Source organism: Myotis myotis, unplaced genomic scaffold (genome assembly GCF_014108235.1).
Source record: "Myotis myotis isolate mMyoMyo1 unplaced genomic scaffold, mMyoMyo1.p scaffold_m19_p_17, whole genome shotgun sequence".
NCBI classification, from domain to species: domain Eukaryota; kingdom Metazoa; phylum Chordata; class Mammalia; order Chiroptera; family Vespertilionidae; genus Myotis; species Myotis myotis.
The window spans coordinates 46,854,576-46,868,489 of NW_023416321.1; positions in this window are offsets into that span (position 1 = coordinate 46,854,576).

Below are 13,914 nucleotides of genomic sequence, written 5' to 3' on the forward strand. Positions count from 1 at the left end.
TAATGAAATAGCATGCAATCATTAAAAATGTTTATATAGATCTATATCAATTTAGAATGAAAACATATATTTGATATATTTGAAGTTGAAAATTAAAACTAGCAAACTATAGAAGGAATAACTTAAGTGTTTTACCATTAAGTATAATGCTTGCTATTTTGTAGAAGTTAATAAAGTTGTGAATTAATTAAGTTGTCCTCTGTTGCAAGCCTACCAAAGTTTTTTTCTAAAATAAAATATGAAAATCCACTGTTGCGTATGATAACCTCAAGAAACAGGGAGGACATGAAGTTGCAGTGTTAGCGGGAGCCATCATAGAAACCACATCCATCTACCTCCATTCTGTCCACTCATGGCCTCTGAGAAGAAGGTGAGGAGCTGTAGGCCATAAATTCAACCAATTCAGCATGGTCCTTGGCCAGTTGCTGGGCCAACTGGGAAGAGCGCAATAAAAGAGGCACAGGTCTCTGATACCAAAATGCTAATGAAAGAGACAGGAAACAAACAAACACACAAAGAAAGGTATTTCAGATTACGGTAAGTTCTTGGAGGGAAATAAATAAATACAGACAGGTTCTTCAGTGCAAATTTGGTTTCTCTTTAAAAGAGTGGAGAGGAAAATTCTGTCAGGAGAAGCTTCCTTTGAGCTAAGGCTCGAAAGGTGAGGAGGCAGCTGGGGATAACTGAGGACACATTCCAGACGCAGAAAAGAGCTGTGATGAAGACCCAGCCCTGGCTGGAGTGTGTGAGAAAGGTGGACCTGGAGAGCAGTGAATGATCCCATTTGTTAAACAAATAAACAAAAACAAGCCGGGCCAGCATGTTCAGTGGTTGAGCATCGACCTATGAACCAGGAGTTGACCATTTGATTCTCCATCAGGCACATGTCCAGGTTGTAGGCTCGATCCCTGGTGGGGGCTGTGCAGGAAGCACCTGATCAATGATTCTCTGTCATCATTGATGTTTCTATCTCTCTCTCCCTCTCCCTTTCTCTCTGAAATCAATAAAAATACATTTAAAAAAAACCCGTATTCAAATACCCTCAAGTTTAGACTGAGACACACTAAACCATTAAACCAATTCTCAGCAAAGGTCTGGCAAAGAAAGGACCCTCTCATATACTGCTCGTGAGAGTATAAATTGGTACACACTTTTTGTAAGGCAATTTGGTAAGCCTATTTAAATTTAAAATATTCTTTTATTTTATTTACTTCCAGATGGTTTGAAATTTTACTCATGTATTACAGCTACATTTAAAAAGCTAATAAAAAATTAGACCTGTTCTTTTACATACATCATGACAGGACATATACACTACATACATACACACCTAGAGCAGTGGCAGAAGAGGGAACAACAGCACAGAGTCTAAAAAGCAATGAATGAACAAGCATGTGAGGTAGAATTAAGCAAATATGTCCAAGTCCTTTAGTGCAACCATGAAAATGTTGGATCAAAAGTAAGAGCTGAACCCAGCTTAGACCCATTTCTTTTTTCTTTAATTAAGAGTGTATTTCTTGAACTATGTCCAACTCGAGTCTTGCTGTCATTTTTAAGTCCTACCTTTGGTTCCAAAACTTTTCACCATCTATCACACTTCACAGCCACCTCCTCGGAAGAAACACAGGTTGGTCTGTGTAAGTGAAATAGACGAGTGCGTGCCAGTGCGGCTGTTGCATCATTTCCCTTAGGTGATCCAGGAAGAGCTTTGAGCCCTGAAGTGGCATATCACGGAGGCCAGTTTATTGCAATCAATTTTTCAGCAACTCCCAACTGGGCCAGATTCAATCCAATAACAAAAGATGAAAGTGTCTAAGTCTATTAAACGACCAGGTGCCTGAGTTTACTTAAATCACACATTAATTTCCTTCCCTGATCTCACTCCTAAGCTGTCAAAGCTCTATCCATGTGTCACCAAATCAACTATTCTGGGGTCAATTATGTTGAATTGCTTTGCTATTAATTGGATCACAGCCCAGCACACTTAATTCAGTCTTCATTCTAAAATGGTCCATGATCCAATCACCGCATGTCCTCTCTCTAAAACCAACACACAGGGAATGTGTTGTCTGATTGTCCTTCTGAAGGTTAACCTTAAAATCCAACCATATACTCTCACACCCAGTTACAGCAATGTTGATTATATAACCATTTGCGAGCTGATAACTTGTTCAGGGTTCTTGGATTCTCAAGAGCAGCTATTTGAGTTGTAATGATGTAGTCTTGTTTTATTTTTTTCCCTTTTCCTAAGTTAGCACCATCAATGTAATGGTTTATTACTTCTCAAGTCCTACTACCAATCCCTGTTCTTTACAATTCTCATTCTTCCAGGATGGGATTTTCTACCGCCTACCCCAGACTTTGTTTCTTTACGACGCTAAGTCCTGTTCATCTTTAGCACCTTTGCAAGTGCCCACACTCTCTTGCTCCAGTTTCCTGCTTTTAATGTTCTCAAAAGCCCGCCTTCCATCCTAGACGACTGGAATGAATCCAAGAGTCCTTTCAGAAGCATGATGCGTGGTATCCATTTTCACTGAGGAAGAAGTATGGCGTCTTGAAGAAACAATGAAAGATTCTTCTTAGCTGCGATACTTTTTGCAGCTTTTAAAAACACCTGGATGTATTCTATGATATTTTTGATACTAAGAATGTCTCCTTCCAAATATGGATCTAACCCACAGCTGGAAATAACATGTTCTCCAAATCCCCTTGCCAAAGAGTTAAATATCTTCCCAACATTTTAAATCATTTAAAGGCACTTAACCACTCAAAATGGTATGAATTCTCCTTCCACTCACATGGAAAGCATTGCACAATTGACAAAAAGCATTAGAGGGGATTCAAAACCAAAGCTAGAAAAAAAAATCAGAAAAAGCAAATTCTCCAGAGATTTATGAATGAAAATCTTTAACTAACCCACAATGAAAGGTTTATCAGGAATGAGTGGATAAGACCTTCCTGGTCTCACACCCATATTGGAGTGAATTCATTTCTTTTGGATGAATGAGCAGAGACAAACAGGGCTTCTACAAAACAAATAAAACATAAACACCACAGGAACAAATCTCCTTTTATAAAAAGGGAATTAAATCAACTCATAAAAATATGTCAATTGAGCAGATATTAGGGAAGGTATGTATTTTTTGTCGTATCTACTCCTCAAGCCCACACCATCATCGTCTCTTACTTGGATAACCGCCTACTTGGATTTTTGCCTTCCACTTCTGCCATGACAATCAATTCTCCAAAGAGTCTCTAAATCATATCACCTCCCTGTAAGAACCTTCTAATGACCTTCCATTTTTCTTCAACTAAAATCTAATCCTAGTAGCATGGCCAGCAAGGACCTGAGTGGCCTGCTTCCATGCCTGTGTCTGCAGTCTCATCTCGAACCTTTCCTGTGCTCGCCATGGGACAGCCACGTTGACCTGCTGTTAGAGTGCGCTGAGCTCAGGCCTCTGGACTTAGCACTTCCTCTGTCCAGAGCACACCTTTCCTTGCTGGTTTTACTTACTTACTTGTTTGTTTGTTTGTTTATTCAAAGGTTCTTATCTTTTAAATTTCTGTCTCTGCCCTCTTGTTCCAACTGATTATATTTCGTTGTAGATGAGCTATCTGCCTGAGGTTTTAGACTCAGTAATACAGTCCATTTGAATTTTTGTTTTTTTGTTGCCCAATATAGGAGGGTCTACTGCATGTAAGGTACTATGCTTCCTCTCCTATAGATGGGGTAATCACTTTACAGAAAAAAATAAAAATATTCCATGGGAAAAGTGATATTTCTGTGTTGTATATAATTTTTTTCAGAAATAGAATTATTTAATATATAAGGTAACTTTTTAAAAATTGAATTCGTTGGGGTGACATTGGTTCGCCAAACCATACAGGTTTCAAGTGTACAACTCAACAAATCATCATCTGCACATTGCATGGTGCACCTGTTGCCCCAAGCAAAGTCTCTTTCTGTCCCCATTTATCCCCCCTTTGCCCACATAACCCCACGCCCCCTTTCCTCTGGCTACCACCACCCTGTTGTCTGTGTCTATATGTTATGTCTTATGTCTTTGACTAATCCCTTCACCATTTTTCTTTTTTTAAAAAAAAATATATTTTATTGATTTTTTACAGAGAGCAAGGGAGAGGGATAGAAAGTTGGAAACATCGACGAGAGAGAAACATCGATCAGCTGCCTCCTGCACACCCCCATAAGCCTATTTAAATTTAAAATATTCTTGCCGAAACCGGTTTGGCTCAGTGGATAGAGCGTCGGCCTGCGGACTGAAAGGTCCCAGGTTCGATTCCGGTCAAGGGCATGTACCTGGGTTGCGAGCACATCCCCGGTGGGGGATGTGCAGGAGGCGGCTGGTCGATGTTTCTCTCTCATCGATGTTTCTGACTCTCTATCTCTCTCTCTTCCTCTCTGTAAAAAATCAATAAAATATATTAAAAAAAAAAATTTAAAATATTCTTTTATTTTATTTACTTCCAGATGGTTTGAAATTTTACTCATGTATTACAGCTACATTTAAAAAGCTAATAAAAAATTAGACCTGTTCTTTTACATACATCATGACAGGACATATACACTACATACATACATACCTAGAGCAGTGGAATCGACTGGAATCAAACCTGGGACCCTTGACTGGAATAGAACCTGGGACCCTTCAATCCACAGGCCGACGCTCTATCCACTGAGTCAAACCAGTTAGGGCCCCTTCACCATCTTTCATCCAGTCCCTGCAAACCTCTCCCCTCTGACAGCTGTCAGTCTGTTCCATCCATCCATGCCTCTGTTTCTATTTTGTTCATCAGTTTATTTTGTTCAGTATATTCCACATATAAGGGAGGTCATATGGTATTTGTCTTTCTCTGGCTGGCTTATTTCCCTTAGCATAATAATTTCCATGTCATGGTTATCTTCTGTCCTAAAACAAATAAAAACTCCTCAAATTTTTGAAACATATAGGTTACTGAGATGATGGCACTCTTCGAGGCATATTCATGGCACATAATTGCTTGTGATGGAGTTCAGGACATGCTACCCCCCAAATATAGCATCTTGTTTATTAAAAATCTTAAACTAAAGGAATTTAGGTAAACAGCAGAAGTCCTTCTCCTTTGAGACATAAGACTCCCAGGTGCAAGGTACCCACCATGTACCAGGAGGAAAGAAGGTGTTCTTATCACTAGAGATGAGGAATTGAGGGCTGAGAAGGCTGTATAAACATACCTTGTTACATATCTTTATCTTCTTCACCATTAACTATATAGCACCTAACCCAACCCCTTAGTAGTGTCAATTCTTCATACATTTATTGTTTCTTTGTCTAAAAGGTATAAAAGCTTCCTGCTCTGATGACTTCTTTAGGTCTTCATTACCTTATGAAGTGCCCATGTACATGTAAATATTTAATAAAAGGCGCCCCCTTTCTTCCTGCTAATTTTTGTCAATTTAATTTTCAGAGCAAGCTAGGGGCCCTATGAGAGTTGAACATTTTTCCTCCCCTACACTTGCAATGCTAGGGGAATAGTACTATCAGTGCTTCAAATCTGAGTCCTAGAGTCTAAGAACACATGCATGTTGATAATGTCAGTGGTCAGTTTTGGGTCTTGTCATCCATTGTGGCAAGACCTTATCATAGCTGCAGCTGTGATTGTGAAAAAGAAGTGTCCCTTGACTGGCTTTGGTCAAAGGCTATGTCTTATATTCAATTAGTCAGACCTTTGGCAGTTTCATCATTGAGCAATACATCTGGTTATCTCCTTAAAGACTGACATGGTCAAACCTTTATTGATAAAGTCAGAGCTTTGTGCTGGACCATAATGAGAATTGAGAAAAAAATGTATCCCTTTGGTGAGGACTAATCTGTGCTCTTGAAATACAGTCTTTTGGGAAGAAATGAGGAGAAACGATTCCATTTCAGTAGTCCACTGACACCAATGGCTCGAACAGTCCTGTTATTGGAGTTTAAATCACAGGTACCAAGTTATTCCAGGTGAGAAGCAGCCTCAGGCCTCGAGTACTCCAGCAATGAGAAACAAGTTTTTAAAAATCAATACAAAGAGCCAGATAAATGCAAGTAGCATCTCGTAAGTTCCACTTGCGGCGAGAGCATCTATACTAGTCTAGAGAGGTGGCATGTTTAAGACGGGTATTATCACAGAGTGGAAATAAAACCAGTCTTTCCACTTGCTAACTGCTCAGCATTAATCAAATTTCCTCAGTAATTTAGGATTCAATTCCCCTGCGTTTAAAACGGAGCCTCGGAGTTCTTTTTATTTGAAAAGTTCTATGGATCTTTGAGTGTTTTAGCTGGTGCCCTCCTAGAACTACTCAACTGAGAACTGGAGGTCTGTAGCTCTTAGTCAGTAGGCCTTCGTTACTGAATGGTCTCGGATGGCCAGCCAACTAATTGGATATTACCAAGCCCATGCTATCCTCCCAGACCGAGCACTGTGGCTTTGCTGTGGAATAAAGTGAGGATATTTGCATTCTGAACCAGGGCGTGCAGGTACTTTTCACTGGCTATAACTTTGCTTAACAAAATAAGAGGACACATGGCCGCATAGATGTTTATTCAGACCCTTGCAACTGGCCCCCCTTTCAGCACTCTTTTCAACACTGTTGTGAAAACAGCAAGGTAATTGCCAAGTTCAACCAGCTTCCATGATGTAATAAATGGAAAGACCCGTGAATTGCTCCATTGCTAGACATTAAGGCAGGGGATGATGTCATTCCTTAAAAATAAATAAGCATAACCTAATGTCTTTTTATTAATAGTCAACTAATTGCTGCATCAGAAGAAGGAAAGCTTTGTAGAAGGGAATGAGAAACTGCCCTTGACATCATACCAACAGCACAAGAGGAACTTTATTCTCTGGGTGCACACACACGCGCACGGGTAAACGGCGTCTTACATAATGAATCCCTAGATAACGCTCTAAGAGACATGGAAAGTGGTGTCAGCCAGCTGATTGGCTTGCAGCTGGAAAAAATTAGGGCCTGAGAAATGACAGAATGAGACAAGGGGATACACGCTGAAGTCCTGGCTGGGGAGGAAGTGAGTGAGCAGCTCTGATTGGAGAGCAGCCTTCTGCCATCATGGAGCCTGCTTGCAGGCCAGGGCTGTCTCTGTGCCCTCATGCTCTTGGTCAAATGTGCTCAACAAAGGCAACATCTTTGTGATGTGCAATTTTGTTGAATGAAAAGAGGATCAATGAAAACAATTCATGAGTAAGGGAAGTTTTGAAATCATGGCACCATAAGAAGCAGATTATCCAAGTATTGTGGCCCTTACGTATTCACAGCTGAGCAATGGGAATTTTTCTGATCAATGGGTTTGAATCCACTAGTTTTGCCCCCAAGAGACTGACTCTGTCCCTTGCTCCTGCACTCTGACTGGCTTTGCAATAATTCCTGCAGCACTGGGAAAAAAATTAAGAAGAAAGGTTCTTTCACAACTTCTGGAGTATGCCCATCATATTTTCTCTGAACAGACCTCATAAAATACTTGCTCAGACTGAAATACATGATCCACCATTAGTGGCAACACAGCCCCACACGCATTCCCATATATAATGTCGATGGCAGCATGTGCCTTCTTTTCAACCTGGAATTTCTTACGCTGTGTAAAGTCAACACATGTGTTGGTTAGGTGAGGAACTGCTGCCTGGGGCATCCTCCCATCGTCTAGGGAAGTCTGAGTACTGCTTCTCCATTAGTGGCCTCACTACTGTGGGGCAGCTCCGCTTCTAGCACCATTCCTCCTTGGCTAGCCTTTAACACTGAGCCACAGCTGGAGGATTAATGAGTTACTAAAAATAAATAACTTATCAAAAGAGCAGAACATCATTCTTATGGTCCCTATCACTGGGAATTGTAAACAAACGATTGCTTATCTCTCTCTTGCACGTAACAGAGCCACGGTGGCCCTGCTGAGATTCCTACCACCAATGGTGCGCGATGTAGCGTGACTACTGGCACCCTGAGTGCCAAGCAGAGCACCTTTTATAATTAGACACATAATAGGGGCCTCAGTGATGGCGGGAGAAGAAGGATGACAGTGGAAAAAGGAATGAAGAGGAAGAAAACCTAGTTAGCAGATGCCATATAAACCACCTTTTATGCAAGCACAGCAATGTATTGGGACGAGTACTGAAAGTGAGAATACTATTAATAATGATGAATAATTATCAACAGTAGTAAGAATTGGGAGTCAGGGTCATGAGGTCAGTGTGCTCGCCTGACTGGTTCTCACGGTATGCTCTGTCTCCTTGTTCAAAATGCAAATCCTCAGGCTTTATAAGAATCTGAACCAGAAGCTCCAAGGGCCCTGGGCAGTGTTTCTCAATGGTTAGAGTGCCATCCTGTGCACTGAAGGGTCACAGGTTTGATTTCAAGTCAGGGCACATGCCCGGGTTGTGGGTTTGATCCCGGTTGTGGCATGTGCATGAGGCAACCAATCGATGTTTCTCCCTCACATTGATGTTTTTCTCTCTCTCACTCCCTTTTCCTTCCTTTCTCTCTCTCGAATCAATGAAAAATATATCCTCAGGTGAGGATTCAAAAAAAGAAGAAGAAAGAAGCTCCAAGGATAGGGCCCAGCAATTTGTGTTTTAGCAAGTCCTCAAAGATAAATTTGATGCAGGCTAAAGTTTGAGAATGACTGGGCTAAGAAATCTGCTGAAGCTAGGCCAGTTTTGTTGATGTTGTTGTTAATCCTCACCTGAGAATATTTTTCCACTGATTTTTAGAGAGTGGAAGGAAAGCGGAGAGGCAGAGAGAGAGGAAACATCCATCAATGTGAGAGAGACACATTCATTGATTGGTTGCCTACTGCATGCGCCCAACCAGGGCCTAGGATCAAGCCTGCAACCGAGGTATGTGGAATCAAAACCAAGACCCTTCAGTCTGTGGGCCAGTGCTCTATCCACTGAGCCAAACCAGCTAGGAAAATACGTGCACTTTCTGAAAGCAATTCTCCATGCTCACAGGATCCCGTCCCACTTCACTCTCACCCTTGTCACACCCTCTTTGATCACAGTGGAGGGCTACCAAAGTCACCTGCAAGTAGAAAAGGGACAGCTTGCACTGCTTTATAGCTATTGGGGCAAGTACTGTTACTTTCTGGACCTACGTCTCCATTTCAGCAACATGAGATGTTGGCCTAGAAGATCTCCAAGTTTCCCTTAAAGCTAATATTACATGATTCTAAGAGCTGTCAGTGCTATTCCTCTAAACCAGGGGTTCTCAACCTGTGGGTCACGACCCCTCTGGCAGGTAAACGATCCTTTCACAGGGGTCACCTAAGACCATCCTGCATATCAGATATTTACATTACGATTCATAACAGTAGCAATATTACATTTATGAAGTAGCAACGAAAATAATTTTATGGTTGGGTCACAACATGAAGAACTGTATTTAAAGAGCCAGAAGGTTGAGAACCACTGCTCTAAACCCTAAATGCCCACCACTGCTATCAGCACACATGTCATGGAGGCATTCAGAAGGACAGGAAGTCTGATCATACTCCTCAAGACAGTAGCACAACAAACAATTGAAACCTTGAAATAATGAACCCTTACAAAAAAAAAAAAAAAAAAAAAAAAAAGCCTGTGACATCGCTGTCTGAGACAAGGAAAGTGATATGTACCAAATGCGTGTGTCTAAATTTATCAGTCTGCATTCTTGAGACATACACTAAAGACAGTGTATTAATGTTAGCAAAGGTGACAAGTTTTCCACATGGGTTAATCTCAAGTAAGCATTGAATGATTAAGTGGTAAATCCAGGTGAATAGGTATTATGATGAGGTTTCATGATAAATTTATTCAATAACAACATGAGCGCCAAGCCCCCAGAAAACATTTGAAAACCAGATGGTATACGTTTTAAATAGGAGATACAGCTTTATGCTCATTATATTATAATTCTTTTAAATTAGCTCTTGTTATGGAAGTGTAGAACAGATGCAAAGTAGATAACAATAGAATAATGAATCCCCAAAGTTGCTGGAACCAAAATTTAGGGCCAAGACTGCAGTCAGGAAATGTGCAAACAGTAAGGTTGGACAATCTGGAAATGAGAGTAGACCCCAAAAAGTGGCTATACATACATATATATAGTGTAAATGGGGTAATATTCCCAAAGGGCTAGTAAGTAGCAGGGTGGGGATTTGAACCCTGGGAGGTAGCTTCCAGAGCCTGTGTGCTCATCCACAAAATGTCTCTTCACCTTAGAGAGACTGCATGCCAGCCCCCTCATTTTACAGACCAAGGAGAAGGGAGAGGGACCAGTGGATCCTCTCCACTTGTGCTTGGCAATGCCCCACCCCCAAATAGTGACATCTACCCAAGACAAATTAAATTGAGATTTGAAAGAAATGAGGCCCAGGCATTCCTCAAAGCTCTCCAGATCATGCTAAAGGACAGACAAATTGAGAAACCACTGCTAGTAGAAGGAGCCTTGGGTATTACCTGCCACCTGCTTTGAAATCTTAGCTCCGTATGATCAGACATCCAGAGTGACTTTGTAAACCCAGTCTGGGCTGAGCTTATGCTGAAAATCCAAGTCCCTCCAGGCCTTTAGAGCTTATTGAGTATGAGAGAGAGAACATTTTCTTGCCAAATCACTGCTCTCAAAACAAACTCTGGACTGGAAACCCGCTCCCTTATAATTATCTGGCCACCTCCAGCTGTGATTCTCTCCTGGGCTACAGAATGTTCTATTGCATCTGCTCTGTTGAATTTAAGTGTATTTTATTTTCCCCCCAAGAGGGGCTGTAATTCACTGGTGTTAAAGTGATCACTCTGGAGAGTTTATATATGCTCCCATTTTCCAAAAACCCATCTTTGATTCCTAAACACTTAAATTCATAGAGCTTTGAGCTGGAAGTGGCCAAGGCCTAGGTAGTCACTACAATGTCTTAAGAGACTACATAACTTCAGCAAGACTAAGTGACTTACCGACAACCATGACTATTCCATGCTGAGGGCAGTACCCCCTTTCAGTGTTTTCATACTGTTTCTGACATTTTTAATTTTATTACTTTACTAGAGTCCCAGTGCATGAAATTTGTGCATGGGGGGGGGGGGGGCGGGTACCCTTATCCCAGCCTGCACTCTCGTCAATCCGGGATCCCTTGGGGGATGTCCGACTGCCAGTTTAGGCCTGATCCCACAACCGGCAGTCAGACATCCCTCTCACAATCCTGGATCGCTGGCTCCTAATTGCTCACCTGGCTGCCTTCCTGGTCACCCCTAACTGCCCCCACCCCCCCCCCCATTGGCCTGGTCGCCCCCTCATGGTCCCCCCACCAGCCTGGGCACCCCACGCAGCCTGCTTGTTCAGTTGTTTGGTCATCCCTCACTAACTCCCCTGCCAGCCTGGTCATAGGCAGCCATCTTGTGAGGGTGTGAGGGTTAATTTTCATATTACCTATTTATTACATAGGATTTTAAAAAATTAAACACTTTTTTATAATGTAAAATTTTTTAAAAGAATAGTTTATTGATATTGAGAGAGAGAAGAAAGGAGAGGGAGAGAGAGAGAAACATCGATGTGAGAGAGTGGAACTTTGATTGGTTGCCTGCATGTCCTCTACCAGTAATTGAGCCCAAAACCTAGGCATGAGCCCTTGACCAGGAATCAAACCGGAAACTGCCTGGTGCACAGAATGATACCCAACCAATTGAGCCCACATGGACCAGCTCTATAATGAAAAAGTTTAAGCATATGCAAGTAGATAAAATAGTATATGAACCCTCAATATCCAAATTCAACAACTTTCAATGATGATTGGCCAATCTTGGTCAATGTTGTTGACTCATCTTGGTCAATCTTGATATCATAGTTATTTTTGTTTTATTTATACCCTACAACTTCCCTTTCTCCCACATTAATTTGAAGCAAAACCTAGACATTATATTACTTCATTCAAAACTATTTATTATATCTCTATAAAAAATAAAATAATCTTTAAAAAATACAACCATATAACCACCATGATAGTATCACACTTTTAAAAATCACAGTATTTCTCTGATATACTGAAATATGCATTTTTCAAAATTTTCATTGTCACATACATTTTTTAACAATATTTTGTAGAACCATCATTTTAAAAAATTAGAAATGTAAGATATACTGGATGTAGTGCTTAAAATTTGGTTGAAAGACTTCAGTATGAAACTACCAATGATATAAGAGGTTTAAAGAAGAATGATACAAAAAAATATGTTTTACAAAAGAGACAGCAGGATCAACAAGAATACTGTGCACAGGAAAGAAGTGAAGGATATATAGTGTCCCCAAATCGTATACAACTTTGAATAATTATAAAGGCAAAGTATTAAAATACATTTCATTTTCAATAGAATCAGCTGTTAAATATATTTATTTTGTACACTGTATAATTTAAACAGGGCCTTGAAAATAGAGCTCAGACAAGTAGAATTTAAAAAGGAAACTACGGAGTAAGGGAAGATATGCCTAAAATATCAGAAGCAAAATATACAAGGCCTATTTGTGAGATGGTGAACAGAACTTTCAGTACAGCAGAAGTCTTGTAACTTTATAACATGCTAAATGATAATATTAGATATTTAGGTTGGATCAGATCCTGAGATTATTTAAATATCAAGCTCAAGGTTTTCAGCTTGTCTTTGCATACATCGGGGAGCCATTGGAGGCCTTTGAGCTATTATAAAAGCAATTTGGCTTCGTGGATAATGGCATAACAGGAATGTAACGTTTTGTCATTATTACACAAAATACATTGAAGCAGAAGTAAGGCCTATCTATCTCCATACCACCATCAGAAAATATAATTAGGGGAAAAATATAATTTAAATGATAGCCACTAACACACTGTAGATATTAAGATTTATTTTTTTTCAGGGACATTCTAACATCATTTGTCAACGGGCATCACATTAAATTGGGGGGAAAACATGACTAGCTTATGTCTCCAGTAAAGATATTTGAACTTGTTTATTGAACTGGAATTCAATCTCCATAATTTGTGGCTCCCTCTTTTCATCCATAATAATTCATCTCTATAATTAAAGCCTAATGAACCAAACAATTTCTCCCTTCATAATCAACTTCATCTGTGTGAGTGGCCAACATTAAAATAGAATCTTTCCAGTAAACGGATTCAATGCTCCTAGTTTAAAAAAAAAAAAAAATCCTTCTCTTTTTCTTGAAATTTTACATTTATCCCCAATAATAAGCTCTATTTCCTTGAGAGTGCTAGGATGTCATGAAGACCTCTAATATGGACTCCTGATAACCTCCAAAACTGGAGCAAAGCAATATTATTAAATTAATTAATTGCTGCTACTCCAGATCTGAAACAGTGCAGTGTCACCGTGATCTGTGGCGGCCGGCAGCCCCTGACACGCTTGCTGTTGATTAGTGCTCTCATTCTTGGGAGAAGGATGGTGAAAAAAAAGATGACATTTTCATCTTTGAGTCCTTGTTTAAAATTTAAATACCTCTTCAAACTGTAAGGCTCTGAGCCATTATCAGCTAGTATCTTTGGGAAGGATGAGCTGGCATTCTGCTGAAGCAGTGAAGAGGATGGAGACCGGCTCCTGTGGGAGTGAAAGCCGGACCAGGGAGGATGCACAGAGGCAGTCACTCCACGACTCTCCTCCCCACAGCCTCGCGGGGCCAGCCGCTCAGGTTACCTCCAAGCAAATCCCTTTCCCCGGGAGTGAGGGACCACGCCACCTGCTAGGGAAAAGCATGCTGTTGAAATGACTGTAAAAAATGTTTCAAATGCAGTGCTTTACATATAATGCCTTTTCTGTTGGAGCCTCAAACACTAAGGTTTTAAACCGGTGCTCATGGCCTCAATGTGGCCCACAGATGTGACCTCTTTGCCCGGCATTATTGCCCTTAAA